Source organism: Heptranchias perlo, chromosome 13 (assembly GCF_035084215.1).
Source record: "Heptranchias perlo isolate sHepPer1 chromosome 13, sHepPer1.hap1, whole genome shotgun sequence".
NCBI classification, from domain to species: domain Eukaryota; kingdom Metazoa; phylum Chordata; class Chondrichthyes; order Hexanchiformes; family Hexanchidae; genus Heptranchias; species Heptranchias perlo.
In genome coordinates this window covers 24,062,941-24,080,354 of record NC_090337.1, presented here as the reverse complement: position 1 = coordinate 24,080,354, position 17,414 = coordinate 24,062,941, and the positions used below count along the sequence as shown (strand labels likewise).

Genomic DNA, 17,414 nt, shown 5'->3' with positions numbered 1-17,414 from the left:
ATCAAAACTGGAAGATGTTTGCTGCATTCTGTAATACAAAGAAGATTAAAATGACCCAAGTGTTCTCAAGTCAGTTCACTCATGGTTGGATTTCAGCCTGTTCATTATTACTCTGATATATTTACATATTTTATAATGTTTTCCTGAAGTAATAGTATTCAATTGAAACAGAAAAATTAATTATTTAATAGTTTCTATTACCATGTGTGTACTACCCTATAATCTCTAAGTTTTCCAGTGTAAATACCTAAGCATAAACATCAGAAATCTATCTATATGGTTGAAGAGCTGGAGTTTTTACAAGGATCTCATACAGTAGATGAACTCTCCTCTGAAATGTGAGAAGTTAACTTAACCCGGAAAAAAGTGTCTGAAATATCACAGCTGGGCAAAATTCCAAAGGAGGGAGGAGTGTTGACAGACACTGAGGGCTGAGACCTGACTGCAACTGAGTCATTTGCTTTAAGAAAGTTAATGCAGACTGCAATAATATCGTGTACAAGGGCACAAAGACAAATATATAGCAACATGAGGAGAGCAGCACCATGGATTTATCCCTTTCTTTTATTGGTTGTTGGTGGCTTACATCACGAACTGTCTACAACAGGTAAACAAATCTGGAATCTTTATTTTCTGTGATCGTTATGGCTGTAAGATGCAAGAAATGGAATTCCTTATGGAACAATAAACATTAAAGGAAAGTTTTCCCTGGGCACTAGTTTTAAAGAAAATGCATTCTTTATGATATTTTAGTGCGCTCTGCTGGTAAGCCGCGTGGTTTTAGCTGGTTAAACCTCTGTGCACACTTAGTGGTCGCTAAGCTTTGGCTGTTGCTAACCTGTGCCTAAAACCGCTTGACTTAGAGAAGTGCATTGTGTTTCTATGGGTAAGAATGTGGACTCTATATCGGGAAACTCTCACTATGTGAATTTTATAATAGCTTGATTTGGAAACTCATAAGCATGTCAGACACTTAGCTGACCAAAAAACCCCCAACTTTGCTACACATATCACACAGAGAAAACATTCCCCTCATTTATTAGATTAACAGCAACATTTTTGAGATCCCAGTGGACTCAAGGGGGAGAAATCTGACTTGTGGCCGAAATGGGCGGCAAATCGATGGAGCGATTGCTCCGTGTGCCAGTCTGTGCCAGCCTGAGGCCCGAGCTAAATTTGGCATCAAGCTTCATTTAAATAGAAGCCACGAGCTGCGGGCAACAAACAGGCACCTGGATGTAGCCTGCTGGTCGGGGCCTAATGAATTATGGTGGGCTCCAATGCTGAGCAGAGCTGAGCTGAGCCACCAGTAGGTCCTGGGAGGGGCCCCCTGGGAGGCTGGGGGGGAGGTGAAGCCGAGGGTTGTGAGCTCGGGCCGGCAGCAGCCCACAGTATTTTCATGGAGCCAGAAGGAGCACAATAAAAATATAATTTTGTGGCCGTTCTTTGAGCAGCCTCCAGCAGTCCCATTTGTACCTGACTTTTGCATCGGGGTCCTACAACCAGTTTGCAGGGTAACACAGCCTGTTTCAGGCAGGCGGGCTGTTCGCTCATTTCCAGGCCTGACTGAATATGGCATTAGGCGGACCTTGGGAATCAATGGGACGGACGAGGTGCCCTGTTCCCCTCACCACAAATTTTCAACTCCTAGCCGATCATTTTTCAGGCGCAAAACCGACAGCCGAGAGTTGAATTTTTGTTCCATGGTTTTCTGATCAGCTGCCTGGCCTGTGTGAGGCCCAACCGGTAGAACCAGGGCTCAGGATATTTCATCACAGTTGTACTCAAATATAATTTACACTTGTAACAATGGGTTTACATGGGTGCGGGGGGTTGAAAATATTCAGTCAATTTGCTCCAGGCATCAAGAATGTGAGGCAGGCCTGAGGGACCAGCTGGTCTTTTATCTGTTCCGATGAACCATTAAAACCTGCTGATTTTTCAAGATTTTTAACAATACTTTGTTTTAAGTTACAGGAACTTTGTAATTAAAAAATGTACATGGCTTAATGATGTGTAATAAGCTAGCAATGAAACCAGGTATTGGTTGTGTTATGTTGGTAAACAGCACTGACTTTAACCAGATATTGACATTCATTTAATACCAGGTGCTAAAAAAGTTCAATTATTCTTTTTGTTGGAAATGTGTATTTAAAAGTATTTTTATCAAATATGTTTCTAATTTTCATTTAATCATACATGCAAAATAAAGGTCTAATGTTAGAGATGAGTTGACACGTGTAGAGGTCGGATGGAGGTTCTTGTCTGTAATCTCCACATGGTAAGTACCTAAATTTGTCCAGTCCATCAGAGGGAAGTATTGAGGAAAGCGAATGAGGCAACAGTCAGAGGTCAAATCACCATGGACCTCTGTCCCATCTTCTAATGTCTGGTTACAGGGCACAAGGAAACAGAAAACTTGTGTGCTGGATGGATGGGTATGCATTACCAAATGTGGAGAAGGGAAATATTGACTATTCGCTGAAATTAACAAAGCTAATCAAATACTAGGATAATAACATTTCACAAAAGGTTCAAAGAATGTATTCCAAATTTATCAATCTCACATTAGGTACTAAAGTGAGATTAGGACAGATTTTGCAGTGCTGGTGGGAAGCCTTGCCTGCTGGCTGCATATATCAGCAAATTATGGGTGCGCTGGAGGTAATTTTCCTTTAATCTTAATGGATAGAAAATTGAGGGCAACATGCCTGTGGTTTCCCATTGTACATGGCCAGTGGGTAATGCTCCCTACTGGCAGAATAGACGCAGCAAATTGGTCCTATTGCGTATAAATTTGGGCACCCTATCTTCAAGAGGGACATTGATGCATTGGAGGTTATTCAGAGAAGAGTGACTAGGATGATTTCAGGAATTGGAGCTCCAAATTACAAGGAGAGATATGAGAGGTTAACTTGCTTTCATTGCAGACAAAAATGATTGAACCTTTATAAGACACTGGTTCAGCTACAACTGGAATACTGTGTCCAATTCTGGGCACCGCACTTTAGGAAGGATGTGAAGGCCTTAGAGAGCGTGCAGAAAAGATTAACTAGAATGGTTCCAGGGATGAGGGACTTCAGTTACGTGGATAGACTCGAGAAGCTGGGGTTGTTCTCCTTCGAGCAGAGAAGGTTGAGAGGAGATTTGATAGAAGTGTTTAAAATCATGACGGGTTCAGATAAAGTAAATAAAGAGAAACTGTTCCAATTGGTGGAAGGATCGAGAACCATGGGACACAGATTTAATGTGATTGGTGAAAAAATCAAAGGCGACATGAGGAAAAAGTCAGTTACAATCTGGAACGCGCTTCCTGAGAGGGTGGTGGAAGCAAATTCAATCGTGGCTCTCACAAAGGAATTGAATGGAGGGAATACATGAAAATACATGAAGGGAAAAAATTTGCAGGGCTACGGGAACAGAGAGGAAGAATGGGACTAACTGGATTGCTGTTACAAAGAGCCGGCAAGGGCTCGATGGGTCGAATGGCCTCTTTCTGTGCTGTAACCATTCTATGATTTTATGACAACATGATCCAGGATTTTGTGATAGGGTATGGTAGTGAAGTGGTTATTGTACTGGACTACCAATCCAAAAGTCATGACTTCATAATCCCACCACAGCAAGTTATAAAACTGATTTCAATATTTCTGAAAATTTACAGACTAATAAAACTGCTGGATTGTCATAACACACCTAATGATTTACTGATGCTCTTCAGAGAAGGGAACCTATCACCTTAAACATAGAAACATAGAAAACAAGAGCAAGAGTGGGCCATTCGGCCCTTTGGGCCTGCTCCGCCATTCAAAAAGATCATGGCTGATCATCTAACTCAGTACCCTGTTCCCGCTTTTTCCCCATATCCCTTGATCCCTTTAGCATTAAGAAATATATCTATCTCCTTCTTGGATAGATCTGATGACTTGACCTCCACTGCCTTCTGTGGTAGAGAATTCCACAGGTTCACCACACTCTGAAGAAATTTCTCCTCATCTCGATTCTAAATGGCATACCCCGTATCCTGAGACTGTGACCCCTGGTTCTGGACTCCCCAGCCATCGGGAACATCCTCCCTGCATCTAGTCTGTCTAGTCCTGTTAGAATTTTATATGTTTCGATGAGATCACCTCTCATTCTTCTAAACTCTAGTGAATATAGGCCTAGTCGACCCAATCTCTCCTCATACGTCAGTCCTGCCATCCCAGGAATCAGTCTGGTAAACCTTCGTTGCACTTCCTCCATGGGAAGGACATCCTTCCTCAAATAAGGAGACCAAAACTCCAGATGTGGTCTCACCAAGGCCCTGAATAACTGCAGTAAGACATCCCTGCTCCTGTACTCAAATCCTCTTGCAATGAAGGTCAACATACCATTCCGCTTCCTAACTGCTTGCTGCACCTGAATGCTCGCTTTCAGCGACTGGTGTACAAGGACACCCAGGTCACGTTGCACCTCCCCTTTTCTCAATCTATCACCATTCAGATAATAATCTGTCTTTCTGTTTTTAGAACCAAAGTGGATAACCTCACATTTATCCACATTATACTGCATCTGCCATGTTCTTGCCCTCTCACCCAACTTGTCTAAATCACATTGGAGCCTCTTTGCCTCCTCCTCACAGCTCACATTCCACCCCAGCTGTGTGTCGTCTGCGAACTTGGAAATGTTACATTCCATTCCCTCATCCAAATCATTGATATATATTGTGAATAGCTAGGGCCCAAGCACTGATCCCTGTGGTACCCCACTAGTCACTGCCTGCCACCCGGAAAAAGACCTGTTTTCCGACTCTCTGTTTCCTGTCTGTCAACCAATCCTCAATCCATGCCAGTATATTCCCCCCAATCCAATGGTCTTTAATTTTGCACACTAACCTCTTATGTGGGACCTTATCAAAGGCCTTCTGAAAATCCAAATACACCACATCCACTGGTTCTCTCCTATGTATTCTACTGGTTACATCCTCAAAAAACTCCAGTAGATTTGTTAAGCATGATTTCCCTTTCATAAACCCATGCTGACTTTGTCCAATCCTGTTAATGCCCTCCAAGTGTTCTGTTATCACATCTTTTATAATAGACTCCAGCATTTTCCTCACTATTGAACAAAAATAATTCCAGTCACATACTATGTGATTCACCAAGTGCAAAAAGACCCCAGACTTTCTCAAAGCAACTAGGCATGGACAATAAATTTGACCTTGCCATCATCACTCATACCCTGCAAATGTGTTTTTAAAAATGTACCAGTGAGTCACATACTATTTAATGGGCTGTGAGCACAGGCTGGAGAACACAGGGTGAAAATTATTAAATCTTATTGGAGTCTAAAGATTAGAAGACAGTTTTTGCCACAGAATGGGCAATATGTGGAACAGCAAAATCAGCTGATGATGTGTCGACTGATTCTTTTAAAAAGGAGTTGGATAACTATCTGTTTGGGAATGGGATGGTGGGTTATAGAAATACAAGGGGACTGAAATAATCAGGACGTAATGAGGCTGATTTTCATCTCACTACTGTCCTGTTTATGCTTGTAAACAGAGCCAGCATGAGACAAAAATCGTGAAATAAATACTGACTTACCACTGGAGATCTGCCCTTTCTGATTTTTGGGCAGATCTCGTTTTGGCAGCCAGAGCTCCCACTGGAAACAGGTTGGGTCTAATTACAATATTTAAACAATTGTCAGGATGCCATTTTCATGTCATTCAGTGCTGCAGCAGCTACTTCATCAATCCACCTGCAAAGTATGGACGGTACAGCTTGGGAGGCAGCCATTACAGCGATACCTGCCTGGTTCCATTAAAATGCTGCAAAGGTTTGGGATACGTTTTGCTGGTAGTTTCTAGGGCTTTTAGCTACTTACTAAATTTTGAACTGCTTGTAGTGGCCGCACAATCTTCTGTAATCTTAAGGGGCTTCTGGCGACACTTATTTCTACATAGGGATCACCCTGGCAAGTCCACTCTGAGGAGAGGAAGAAGCAAATGGAGCTGCAGCTGCAGGGAGACCAGATTGAAAGAGGCACGCTCGCAGGAATCCTTCCCCTCCCAGTAGAGTGTAGAGGCCCAGGACAACACACCTGCAGTTATCTGAGGAGCAGTGCATGAGGAGGCTGTGCTTCTCCATAGAGACAAACACAAAGGTGTGTCGCCTTCGGCAACAAGACCTGTAACCAGCTGCTATTGTAGCCCTAAACTTCTGTCTTTTCTTTCTTTGGAGTAGTGGACTTCTCCACAGTTTCTGACATGTTTCAGTTGCTCCCTGGCAGGCAGTCCATTACATTTAGCAATTGCTAGTGCATAGAAAGCAATCTTATTTTGAAGACTGGGCCCCTAAAATCTGCATCTCCATTCTCTTCAGCGGAGACAGGACCCAAGGTTGCCCTCTGGTGAGCCATTTCTTGGGCTGTTCTCTCTACTTGCACCTACTCCTGCTCACTTGTGTTCTGTGAATCACCCTGTGCAGTCCTCTGTAACACTATCTATACAACCTGAGGTGCCGATATCTATGCCGGTTCTTGAAAAGGTAAGAGCAAGTGATGGGGCATCTTCAGGGATTGTTCGCTTCTGTCTGTGTGGGTGCAGAGATTGAGTCATCAGAAGGATTTAGTAAAAGAACAGAGGAGCAAGGGTTCAAATTTAATGGCAAATGTAAGCAGGAGCAGATGATTGGCAGCTCAATGTAGTCCCAAGTTGTCAAGCTGTGTGTGTAAGTGAGGTGGAGAATTAATTTTATAGAGAAAAGGAGAGGACGATGCCCCAAACTCTCTGCTATGAATGGTCTCCAGTCTCGCCATCTCCAAAGTTGCATGTCCTTCCTCTGCCAATGAAGTTGATGATGGGTGTCCTCCATTGGTAAGAGGGGGAAATCGTTGTTAGGGCAGTCGTGTGAGTGCAAGCAGAAAGAGGTGTAGTGAAGAGTCCCTTTATGATTGAAGGATGGACTTGTGAAGTGGAGGAGGGAAGGATTGCTAGTGTTAGGGATAAAGTCAGGCTTTGCAGGCTTGTGTAGTAAGAGAGATATGAAGCGGAGTCTTACCTTGGTAATCCTGGTAAGGTCATTAAATTTCTTCCTGAACTGCAGCCAGGTCATAGGAACTATGCTCCTGTCATTGACCTGCTCAGCCACCTCTTTCCATTGTTGCTGGCTAATTTGATGGTGCACCTATTTGAAGGAAAGAGGGCCTCCTTCCTATTCCATGTTGTTTTACGAGGACCATCATGGTTGCATTAGAGAATCGGGGTGCTCTGGCCGATGTCATGCTGCCTGCTTCCTCAGTATTGTGCAGTCCACTGACCACCTTTGAAAAGTGCATCTATCTTTTAAGAGCTGGCGGCACCACCTGATTTCCTTTCCTCCTAAACATAGTACTGAAAGAATTCCGTGCTGTCGTAGCGCTGACTTTTCAGATAAAATGTTAGTACCAGTTTAAAAGGACCTTGCACCCTCTGGTCATGGGTCGGAGAATTGCAGGCAGTGTGCCTGAGATTTTTCAACTCATGCTTGCAGAGTTGAACCCCTGCCAATGGCATGGGGTCTCAACAAATTTACACTGTTAAATCAAGGCTGCAACAGCCTTTTGAGGACAGCAAAAGATTCCTTGGCATTATTTGAAGAGCATGTGTTCTCCTGGTGTCCTGGCCAATACCTCTCAACCAACCAAAAACCAGATAATTAATCATTTATCTCACGTCCGGCTTGTGAGATCTTGTTGTTTGCAAATTAGCTGCCATGGTTGACTACATAACAATTGTGACTAGATTCAAAAGTAATTAATTAGCTGTGAAACTTTGGGATGTGTTGAGTATGTGAACAGTAATATTAAGTGGCAAGTTCTTTCTATATATCAGAACTGTTGGCACATTCGTAAATTGGAATGGAAATATTGTAGAATGCATTACTTTCCGAATATTTTTGCAAGTTTCTCTGCTTTCTCCTCTTGTCTCCTGAAGGCATCAACAAGTGCTGGAGTACAGTCCCACGGATGCAAGTCATATTGTGGTACCTTGCCTAAGTAGCCATCCTTTGTGTAAGACCATAAGTAATCTATAAGTAGTAGTCTATTCATTTATGGGGGCTTCAAAACCAAAACTTTAAACTTTTCAGCATTGGTCAATGAACAGAATTAGGAGCCAAGGAGCACTATTTGTGGGATCCTAACTCTGCACAGATTGGGAAGAAAACCTCAAACTTTCTGGTCTATATCACTCAACTACTTGTTGTCTTTGCCCACTGACCTTGCAGGAGAGCTGATTTCTTAATATTTCGGCATATTTTGGGGCAAATGTATTTTTCAATTCTGCAGACAGTGTGATATTTAAAGCATGCATCCTTTAAGTATGTATGGAAATGCTGAAATTGTGATGGATCATTGTGTTGCGTCTGAAGTAATCTGGATCTGCTGCCTAATCATTAGCTCAACTAACATTACGAATGTGCAATACTGATATGGATTCTCATCTGTTTGTTGTTCATATTGAATAATTATGAGTGTACTGCATGATCAGTGAGCCTGTGATTTCTGATATGCACAGCCAGCTAGTAGCAGTGCATATTCATAAAATCAGCCCCGTTGTGTCTGTGTAAAAATTTTCTATGGGATGACATAAAATGGAAAAAAATTAACTAAAACCTAAACTGGATTTGCTTTCCATAAGATCACAAGATAGTTACAGATGATGAAGGCCATTTGGCTCATTTTAATTCATCTATCCTTAGAAATTCTAACAGTCCCCTATTGTAGCATCAATTCTTTCTTAAATGATTCCAGGGGTTTTGCTTCTATTACTCTATTTGGAAGTCTATTTCACACTTGGGTCACTCTTTGAGTGAAGGCGAATTTCCTAAAATTACTTAGTTGGAACCCGTCGCCTAGTTCTACGCCCACAGTTGAATTTAAATTAATATTCCAGGTTAACTATTTTATATCCTTGACAATCCTTAAAACCTTTATATGTTCATCACTCGTATGCTTCCTTTCCAGGCTGAAAAGCCCACATTTCTCCAGTGTTCCCTCGTAACTCAGAATCCTGACATTGGGAATCAGCCTTATGGCTCTTTGCACGGCTTGAATGTCTCTCCTGTTGCTTGGCGACCACAACTGCATACAATATTCAAGGTTTGCTCTAAGCAGAGCACTATAAAGTTTGATCACTACCTCCTCATAAGTTATATTCCACGACTATGGCTATGTCATTCAACCTTCTATTGACTTTGTTGATTGCTACTCTGCATTGTTCCTATATGTTTAGCGTCAAGTCTACTAAGGCTCCTAGGTCTCTTTTAGCTTCTTAGATATTTCAGCACCATTCATTAAGTACAGGTGTCATCTAGTTTTCCTTCCTATGTATCAGATTTACACTTGTCTGCATTGAATGCCATCTGCCATTGTTCTTCCCACTTACATATTTTGTTCAACTTATTCTGTCGTCTCTGACCCCCTTCTAGTTTGGTACCATCTGCAAATTTGACCACTTTGGATTGAGTTACTGAATCCAGGTCATTTATGTAAATTAGAAACAGTAGTCGTCCCAACACCAGGCTCTGAGCAGCCAACTCAGTACTTCTGCCATTCTGATATTACTCTTTTAATGAGTACTAATTGATTTCTTTAGCCAGTTTCTTACCCACTTCCAGCCGTTTACCTTGAATCCCCATAGCACTGAGTTTAATTAATAGTCTCTTGTGTGAAACTTTATCACATCTTTTGGAAGTCAAGGTACACCATGTCATAGGGCTTTCCACAGTCCACTTGGGTTGTCACTTCCTTAAAGCGGTTGAGAAGGTTGATCAGACAGATCTTCCCCTTCTGAATCCATGTTGACTGCTGTTTACTAGATTGTTATTGTTCAGATGATCCTTAATAATTGATTATTTTATTTTAAATTTAAAGTAAGTAAAACTAATAGGTCTGTAGCTGTCTCTGTCTGTTTTGTTACCCTTTTTGAACACAGGCATCACATTACCCTGTTTCCAAACTACTGGAACCGCCCCAGTGTCAACTAACTCCATCACAATAATTGTCAGTGACTCACAAATCTCCTCCTTAGTCTCTCTCAACACTCTGGGATAAATACCATTGAACCCTAGGGGTTTATTTGTTTTGATCCCTTTTAGCTGATCTTGGACTTTCATCAGTTTTGTTTGTAACAAAATCATTGATTTTACTTGGGATAACTTTGGGGAGAGCATATTGCTTATGTCTTCCCTTGTGAATATTTGGACAAAGTAGTTGTTTAGAATATTTACTCTTTTGTGCTCATCCTCAGATTTGAGCCATAATTTTGCATCTTTTATGGTTTTTACCTTTTTTCTAAGTGCCCTCTTGTGGTACTGAAATTTTTTTTACTGTTCTGCTTAGCTAAATTATGCTTTTTTACAAGTGTCTGTTTGCTTCTTTCATCACACTTTTAACGTGTTCAGACATATTTGTATTAATCCCTTCTCCTTTCTTCCAGAGGATTTGTATGGCTGGTTTTCCTCTTTATCTCACTTTTAATTTGTTTGCTAATCCATTTAGATTCACATTTCTTTAGTTTGAACTTGTTGGTTTTCCAAAAACATTTATCATGCATGTTCAGCATTATACTTTTAAACATGTTCTCTGTGGTCTACATGTGACAAATTACGTTGTTGACTCTTAATGCCCTCTGAATGGCCTAGCAAGCCATCCAGTTGTAAACAATGACTATACATAGCACACAGAAGGAACTTTGATCAATCTCCCTTTTCCCCCATTCTATAACTCTTCTTAATATTCTCTTCTATTTCTATTATTTTGGTTATTTATTTATTCTAACTTCTTGGGGGTAATTTTAACTTTTGGTGATTGTGTAAAAAGGGCGATATTGAGTTACCTGCCCATCGTACACCATGCCTGATTTTACTTTCCAATGACTTCAATGGAATGGGAAAATCAAGATATCGCCCACTTTACACCATCAATAAAAGTTATAATTAACTCCCTTTTCTCTAAAGCTCTGTCTCATCTGTCTTTTTCTCCTGACTCTTACTGTCCATTTTGGAAATAGGGCGGCTTCTAACAATTGAGCTCTCAGTGGCAGAAAACCAATTCCAAAAGATGTGTTTACGGTGAACCAAAAGCCTGAATTCGGAAGGCTGATGATGTTGCGTCATGGATCGTTAAACTCGTAATGGGAAACTACCTGATAAAGAAATAAGTTTCTTTCCTCCGTGCAACCTCTAGCTGATTTTTAAAAAATGGGTGAGCTGCCTGTGGAGGGCGACAGGTATGGGCGGCTCACCCAAATAATATTAATGAGACCCAATTTCAGGCTGGCCTCGGGCCTCCCAGTTATTTCAGGCTCGAAAATGGGCTGAAAGTAATTTCTCCCCAGAACCTTCTTTTTCTCATTCCATTCCATCTCATGTATATATTTTAATGAATTTAAAGCAATATAGCCCAGATTTGAGCCAGAGTGGGAATTTTGTGGGTAGAGGGGCGAGACCAGCACGAAACCCTCCTGACCTTGGCAGCATAAGGCCCAGGTGATTTTAACTCTCGGGCCTCATCTGAATGTCCCCAGTCACTCCAGCTCCTCCTGGCCCCACAAGGAAAGTAAAAACAGGTAAAAATAAATCTGACCTGTTTGAGCCTCTTCAGGCCCTGGATCCTCTTCCCGCTGACTTCACCTGGTGGGAAAGCCACAATGGCTTCAATGGCTACAGTTGATTGGTGCACGTTACAAACTCAGAGCTAACACTGGCTGGTGTTGTTACAGAACAAATAGTCGCAACCAGGTCTAGGAAGCCCTGTACAAGTGTGGTGATGAGGCTGACCCTCCAGCCATCTATTGAAACAATTGTAGCTGCCACTGCAGAAACCACCACTGTCTTTACTACTCCCTCCTGGTGCTTTGTTGATACAGAAATCTCCTGCATTGTCATTCTCTCCAGGGTGAAACTTTCTACAAGGTGTTGGAGACGTGTGTATTGGACTCATCCCACTTCTCTATCACCTCAACCATATGCATGAAAACTGTTTCCACCACCTGCGCATGAAATCGATGCTCCTTAATCAAAGTTTGTTTGAAGACAGGGATCCTGAGATCTGGGTCCCTAGGCTCCTCAATTGAGGGCAGACATTTTTCCCCCCACCATGGAGGAAATGGACTCTCCATCTCTCGCATTTCCAGGTCCTCATGCTTACTAGTGTTCAGTACTTCACCCAGTAAAAACCCTTCTGACTCACTAACTATTTCTCCCCCGTGAGTGTCTCTGGGCTGGTAGGTGAGATAGAATGATGGAGTTGGTGAAGATGTGTCAGCAGTTGTAGATCTGGAAGTGTCAGCAGTTGTATATTTGGAAGTGCCCAGGTAGTCAACGGAGTGGCTGGCCTCTTTCTCCATGGCAACCCTCACGATGTAAAACACAGAAGAGCTCATTTAGCTGTGCACCTATCCTCTTGAAGAAATAGTAACGGAGCATAAGGGCATTTCATAGTAGGTACAGCACAGGCAGAGGCCATTCGGCCCATTGTGCCAGTGCCGGCTCTTTGAAAGAGCTATCCAATTAGTCCCATTTCCCTGCTCTTTCCCCATAGCTCTGTAAATTTTTTCCCTCTTGTAATACTTTGAGAAATTGCATGAAGCTGACACTATCATGAGCCTTGCCCTCCCATTACCAACCTTCTCTTGCCACTTCCCCCACAGCTTATCCATCTCCCACAGCCTCTTGCCTTTCTCTCTGTTATCTGCAAAGATTCCTTTTTCTGCAGATCAGGGTTTCAGTATTGATTTTCCTCTCCCAGTTGCAGTTCATTGTCATTGGTTACGTGTGACCTTTCCCTTTGTGGGGAAAGAACACAATGTTAAAGGAATATGGGGTCGATTTTGAGACCTTGGCGTGATTTAAATTTGGCAGGCGAGCTGCTGGGCACCAAACAGTATCCTGATACAACTCGCCGCATTGAAGCTTCAAGATTGGGCTGGAGCGGCCGCCAACAAGTTAAGTCAGCGACAGCGGCCCAGATTATTTTTATGGGCCTCAGAGGAGCACTCCTGCTGCTCCAGTGCCCACAAAATGAATTTGACACTTACCTTTGGTGGGCCTCTTCGGTTCCATCGACTGTGGAACTGATTGGAGCCTACATGGTGCAGGCTCCGACCAGTTGTGACCAAATATGGCAATCAGGGTCCTATTCACATCATAATATGCATATTAAAAGGGCCTATTGCCTGAAACAGTCAGGGGAGGGGCTTTAGACACCCAGCGATAGGCCTCTTTCAAAATGGAGCCGGCCGCGTCAACAGTGTTAGCGGGGCTGTAAGGCTACCAATGCCATTTTGAGGCTGTTACCGCCTCATTAAAGCCAGGCAAAGGCAGTGAAAATTGACCCCAATGAGTTGCATGGACACTTGTTTTCCCCAACATGAGCATAGGCAGTGCATGATGATGAGAGATGTAGATTCATTTTCCTGTTAAATCAAATGTCCCTGAAGACTATCAAAACCTCTTATGGGAAGTTATGTGAGTTAACAGAGTGGTTGTGAATTAAAATGGAGCTTGAGTGTTTGCAGAGGTTCCCTTTGCATAAATAAGTTTCTCTGGCATTCAACAACAACAACTTGCATTTACATAGCACTTTTAATGTAATAAAACATCTCAATGCACTTCATAGGAGCGTTATCAAACAAGACGTGACACAGTCACATAGAGATATTAAGACAGGTGACCAAAAATTTGGTCAAAGAGGGAGGTTTTAAGGATCGACTAAAAGGAGGAGATAGAGGTAGAGTCGTGGAGAGGTATGAGGAGGGAATTCCAGAGCTTAGGACCTAGGCAGTTAAAGGCATGGCCAACAATGATAGAGCGAAGTAAATCGGCGATGTGCAAGCAGCCAGAATTGGAGGAGGCAATTCAGGTGTTGAGAGAGAAAGAGCATGAGAGGTATGAAGGTGAGTGAAGACTGTATCAATAGTACAGGATGCGAATTAGCAACAGTGTCCTGACTTACCTTGGCTACCCTTGACAGGTCATTGAACCTCTTCCTACACTTTATACCAATTCTTGGCGAGGTGGCTGTTTCAGCAACCTCCCTCCACACAGCCTGAACCACCATCTTATGGGGCTTCCTGCCCTTAGTGCTCAATAGTCACTTCCTTTTAATCTTTTCTTCAGCCAGCTGCACGTCCACAGATGAATCGGGGAATCTGGAAGTCCTTCCTACTGGTGACCTTCCCGCCCCTTTGAAAAGGCTGCAACAGCACTCTATTTTCATCTCTCCTGGCGGCAGTAACCAATGAGGAGGGGTATTTCTCCTCCTAATCCACCTTGGATTGATAATGAGGGCCTAGGCGGCAGCAGTCTTGCCCCATCATTAAATCGCAAATGAGAGAAGAATCTTGCCCGATATTTTTCAGAATTCTCGTGATATAATTTGCATGTAATAAAAGAGAAAAGGCAACTCCATCTCTGATGCACTGGCTGCAGTGTCTCATGCTGAACTTTTTATTTTGTTCAAGCACTGCAGCAACAACGGAAACATCTTCCACATCTGTTCAATCAACAACTGCAACAGCAAACTCTACATCTAGTTCAGGTACAACCAGCCCTACAGTACAAACAACTATAGGGACCTCAACTCAGACATCTGCAACTGAATCAGCAAAACCACAACAACACCAGTCAGTTCCACACATGAAGTAGTAAGGATCACAAGTTATCTTTGTCACATTGATTGTGCTGGAAGTAAAGTGATACCATGAAGAGTTTTAGGGAGATAGCTAAACTAATTAATTTGTTTTAGCCTATACTCATGCACATGGAGTAACAACCTGCAGAAGTATTCTGTGAAGAAATAATTGCTGAACCTCTAATTTTACACTCCTCAGATATCTTGTAATTTGAATTTAATAGAATAAACCTCAATCCTGTTCACTGCTCCTATATCTCACACTAAGTTTCAATTGTTTTCAAGCAGCTACATCAAGCACTGCAACAACAGAAGTATCTCCTATCTAAATACAATCGATAACTGCAACACTGACTTTTACATATGTGTTAGTCAGAAGCACAACCTTGCAAACAACTACACATATCTCTACTCAGCCATCTACAACTGAATCCGCACCAACCCCAACACCAGTCAGTTCCACAATGCTAAGTGTAAAAATTGTCAGGCATTTCATACTAATGGTGCTGAAAATAATGCAACTCATTAAAGATTTCCAAGAAATATCAAAAGTCGTATCATAGAACCATAACATTTATAGCATAGAAGGAGGCCATTTGGCCCATTGGGGATGAAATACACCTTGGGTGGTAAATCAGCAGCCCGTTTAGAAAGACGTCATAGAATCATAGAAATTTAAGACAGAAGGCGGCAATTTGGCCCATCGTGTATGTGCTGGCAGAATAAGAGCCATCCAGCCTAATCCCACTTTCCAGCTCTTGGTCCGTAGCACGTAAGATTGAGTCTCATGTTAAATTCTGAGGCTGAATTTCCATTTTCTTTACGCAGCTACATCAACTAATCTTACTACAACTACTCCTGCTGAGACACCTTTTACATCTGTACAATCAACAACTACAACACCAATCCTTACATCCACTTCAAGCACAACAAGCACAACAGTGCCAACAAGTACAGGGACCTTCACTCAGCCATCTACATCGGATTCAGCATCAACCTCAACAACAGGGATCAGTTCAACTACAACAGGAAGTAGTAAGCAAAAGAAATTTCCTTCATCAGGCATTTTACACTGCATGTTCTGGAAGGAAAGCAATAGCAGGATGATCTAAAAGAATTATCTATCTCTTAGTCAATACTCATGCACATATTTTATGAGCATGAGCCTGCAACATTAGTGTGTGAAAAAATTATTGTTGATCCTGCCAATATGATAATATGTGGAATTCTTCTTATGTACTAAGCTACTGAATTTTAAAAGGCAGCACAGTCCGCAATGCACTAATTATAGTATCCAACACTGATTTTTCTGTTTTATTCAAGCAGCTACATCAAGCACTGTAGCAACAACAGAAACCTCTCCTTCCTCCGTACAATCAACAACTGCAACACCAACCTCTACATCCACTTCAGGGACAACAGTTCCAACAACTCCAGAGAGTACCACTCAACCATTGACAACCGAATCCACAACAACCTCAACAATCGCTGTCAGTTCCAAAACAGCAGGAAGTAGTAAGGATCAGACCTTATCTTTAACAGCCATTTGGTACTGATAGTGCTGAAACTAATGCAACTCGTGATAATTTTATGAGCAATATCAAAACCTGTCATTTTTTTATTGGTTTATAATCAGAATTGTAGCGGCAATAGTTCGGAACATTAATTCATAAAGCGGTCCCAGTTAAGCATTGCAACACTTACTTGCTCAGAAATTAATTAATATAAAGTACCTTTAATAAATACATAGAATTTATTATATGTATGAGGAAGATATCAATGGACTGGTCAGGTGGGCAGAAAAGTAGGAAATGGAATTCAATCCAGAGAATTGTGAGGTAATGCATTTGGGGAGGGCAAACAAGGCAAGGGAGTATACAATAAATGGGAAGTACTGAGAGGTGTAGAGGAAGTGAGGGATCTTGGAGTGCATGTCCACAGATCCCTGAAGGTAGCAGGAGAAGTAAAAAAAAGTGGTTAAGAAGGCAAACGGGATACTTTCCTTTCGTAACCGAGGCAGGGAGGTTATGCTGAAACTGTATAAAACATTGGTTAGGCCACAGCTTGAGTACTGCATACAATTCTGGTCACCACATTACAGGAAAGATGTGATGGACTAGGGTGGGTACAGAGGAGATTTACGAGGATGTTGCCAGGGCTGGAGAATTTTAGCTCTGAGAAAAGATTGGATAGGCTGGGGTCGTTTTCTTTGGAACAAAGGAGGCTGAGGGGAGATTTAATTGAGGTGTATAAAATTATGAAGGCCCCAGATAGAGTGGATAGGGAGGACCAATTTCCCTTAGCAGAGGGGTCAGTTACCAGGGGGCATAGATTTAAAGTAATTGGTAGAAGGATTAGAGGGGAGCTGAGGAGAAATGTTTTCACCCAAAGGGTGGTGGGGGTCTGGAACTCAATGCCTGAAAGGGTAGTAGAGGCAGAAACCCTCAACTCATTTAAAAAGTACTTGGATGTGCACTTGAAGTGCTGTAACCAACAGGGCTACAGACCAAGTGCTGGAAAGTTGGATTAAGCTGGATAGCTCTTTTTAGGCCGGCACAGACACGACAGGCTGAATGGCCCCCTTTGTGTCGTAACTTTCTATGATTCTGATGATTCTATGAATTACATAGAAAGTGCAGCACAGAAACAGGCCATTCGGCCCCACGGGTCCATGCCGTTGTTCATGCTCCACAAGAGCCTCTTCCCTCCCTACTTCATTTAACCCTATCAGCATATTCTTCTATTCCTCCCTC

The 17,414-nt window shown here is 42.3% G+C and overlaps 1 long non-coding RNA gene across 1 annotated transcript; it reads left to right on the top strand.

The window, feature by feature from the left end:
- The first annotated feature begins 479 nt into the window (after positions 1-479).
- Positions 480-16,170, top strand: LOC137331405 (uncharacterized). The gene is made up of 3 exons (XR_010965462.1): positions 480-607; positions 15,490-15,696; positions 15,985-16,170. It is a non-coding gene; the product is annotated as an uncharacterized lncRNA (long non-coding RNA).
- Positions 16,171-17,414: the final 1,244 nt, after the last annotated feature.